The 2,697-nt window shown below is 32.5% G+C and overlaps 1 long non-coding RNA gene across 1 annotated transcript; it reads right to left on the reverse strand.

Annotated features, from left to right (window-relative positions):
• Nucleotides 1-794: 794 nt before the first annotated feature.
• LOC110935048 lies at nucleotides 795-2,451 on the reverse strand. Its single transcript, XR_004890453.1, has 3 exons — nucleotides 2,288-2,451; nucleotides 1,332-1,402; nucleotides 795-970 (listed from the first exon to the last, which is right to left on the reverse strand). It is a non-coding gene; the product is annotated as an uncharacterized LOC110935048 (long non-coding RNA).
• Between the last annotated feature and the right edge of the window lie 246 nt (nucleotides 2,452-2,697).

Below are 2,697 nucleotides of genomic sequence, written 5' to 3' on the forward strand. Positions count from 1 at the left end.
GTGACTTTATCCAGGAGCTTCTTATCCATATCTCATGTCTATCCCTACTAATATAGAGTCAAGGACACTTCAAGAATACCATCATTAGACCAATTGATCAATATAAATAAATGGTAAACCGTTTCTGTTAATGCACTATGTTTGTAGCTTCCGTCTTGTATCGAGTCTTAGTTTACTGTTGTTTGTATGTAATTGTATGTTAGTCGTATTGAACTGAAAGGATTTGTCATGTAATAGTCCTTTCGTACGAAGGGACATATAGGTCAGTTGGTACGAAGTGATGACTCACACCCCGGTTCGTACGAAGGGAGATGTGCTTTCGTATGAAGCCAGTAAGTCTATATACAAGGATGTTAGGTTCTTAGTTTAGGTAATTTTTGGGCAATTGAAGCGAAGCTCTGCCCAATCTTCTTCAGGATTTGTACCTCTTTCAATATTAATGAGAAGAACATCTAACGGTGTCTGTGTGATCATTATGTCAATCTATCTCATGGATTCCGCACATTGCACGTAGATTCTAGATCCGGTCGGAGCGTTCAACGAAGATGAACACGGTCCTCACAGTTTCGTAATTATATTGTAATTCATAAAACAACATATATGATTATCAATAATCGTTATCACCTCGCATATTCTTAAGAATTCATATATGTATTCATAACAAACTCAATTAAGTCACACAGGTTTTACGACACAAAGTGTCATTCATTCATAAGCACTACTCGGTGAACACATGTATTTGCACATACGATTCATAACACATATAAATTCTTAGTTGAACATACACACCGAAATAAGAAATCACTTACTTCAACTCATGTAAATATATATATATATACAAACACACACATTGAGGATTACAATGCTGATAAATCACATCCAATAGGTTCTCGTAAATTCACAAGTATTGCGTAAGTGTCATAACTTTCTGTTTTCACTTTGTGCCGCAGTAGTAATTCGGTATTTTCCCCTATTTACATTGAGTGTTTCAGTTCAAATTAAAATTCCTAGCAAAGAGGACTCAGATACCTTTCCGTGGATATAAAATATGCCCCGAACGGACATTCGGTTGATTTACTATGAATTTTTTAAGATCATCAAAAATCTGGAAATAAGCCGAATTTTCAGCACTTGGGTATCTCGACCTATTTACAATTTACAATCTTTTTCATTGGGTTTAAACCCCAAAACACCACCAAAACAATACGTCATTGTTAAATCAAACCTCATTCAATAATTTGTGTTAAAACGTCCACTTTAACTATAAAATTTCAAGTCAACAAGAATATTATTTAATTCAATACGAATACAAACATATTCGAGTCACTCACCTTTGCCCGTAGAAGTGTTGTCATCCATTCCATTCGTTTAACCCATTGTCTTTCAATCCATGCCATTCCTACTTTAACACAAGTCAACCTTGCAAACCATTAGAACATATAACGGGTCATTCACTCCCCTTAAATTCCTAGGTATTCTTCACCCATCTCACTATATGCATTCTTAATCATTTTACCATTCATTCTAGTAATTTGGTTTACCCCCACCCGTTTGACCCGTTATCACACATTTGTGTTTAATCATAACATATGGGTCATTTTCACCATAAATTCAAGACATCTTACTTTTAATTCACCAATTAACCAATATATATAAGTTTTGGTTATAATTTAACCCATTCACCAAAGTGACCTATTTAGGTGATTCTCCATTATTAACTACCCAACTATTTCATGACATTATGATCAAACACAACAATTCAATTCAGTTCATCAAATTGGGTTAATCTAAAGTTTATTCCCATTAGTTTATTCTCTTTCAAACAACTATGTCATTACTTACAATTCATTCAAGTTTCTATTAGTTTATTCACTTAGGAATTTCATCAAACACCTTGTAGGCATAAATATTAGTCCATCATTTTACTCTTTTTAACCATGGATTCATAACACCAATTTCTCCAATTCTAATCATTCATATTCATAAACTATTTCTTTAGGGTTCGTTCATCCTTTCAAGTAAAATTCATGTTCGCAATCTAAATTAACACCAAATACACTAACAACTCATAATAAACCATATGTAATCAAAAACCCAAATTTCTTGAACATGAATCCCAAATCAAAATCCTCAATTGAGATGATTATATCATCAAAATACTAGATTAGTGCATCTAAACTTAAAATTCAACCATTTAACACTTCCAATTTACCCACTTAGGATTGATTCATCAAAACCCACTAAGACTTCCAAGCAATAAGGTTCAAGAGATGAAATAGATACTTACTTACTTGATGCTTAGAAGGTGATGAACACTTCTAAAATCACATATTATACATGCAATTTCTCTTCCTTCTTTTCTCCTTCACTTGTTGATTCACACAAGAACACAAACACACACACTTTGTGTGTGTCGTGATTTCTCCATCCCCATACATACTGATCTTTTTTTAAAACAAATATTGCACATAACCCCCTTCATAATTTGATGTCATCTCCTTTTAATCTAAACTTTCTTTCTTTATTTAAAAGAAGTGCATTCTAACTATGTTAACCAACCTAGGTTTATTATTTAACAAAAATCTAGGTTTGAGGCATTACATTACATTTCACCTTTGCAATCTAAATCCCTTTTTTTTTTATAAAATTGTACTATAGTATTTTTTTAAAAAAAAAATACTATTTTACCAATATAAA

This window comes from Helianthus annuus, chromosome 4, assembly GCF_002127325.2.
Source record: "Helianthus annuus cultivar XRQ/B chromosome 4, HanXRQr2.0-SUNRISE, whole genome shotgun sequence".
In the NCBI taxonomy this organism is placed as follows: Eukaryota; Viridiplantae; Streptophyta; class Magnoliopsida; order Asterales; family Asteraceae; genus Helianthus; species Helianthus annuus.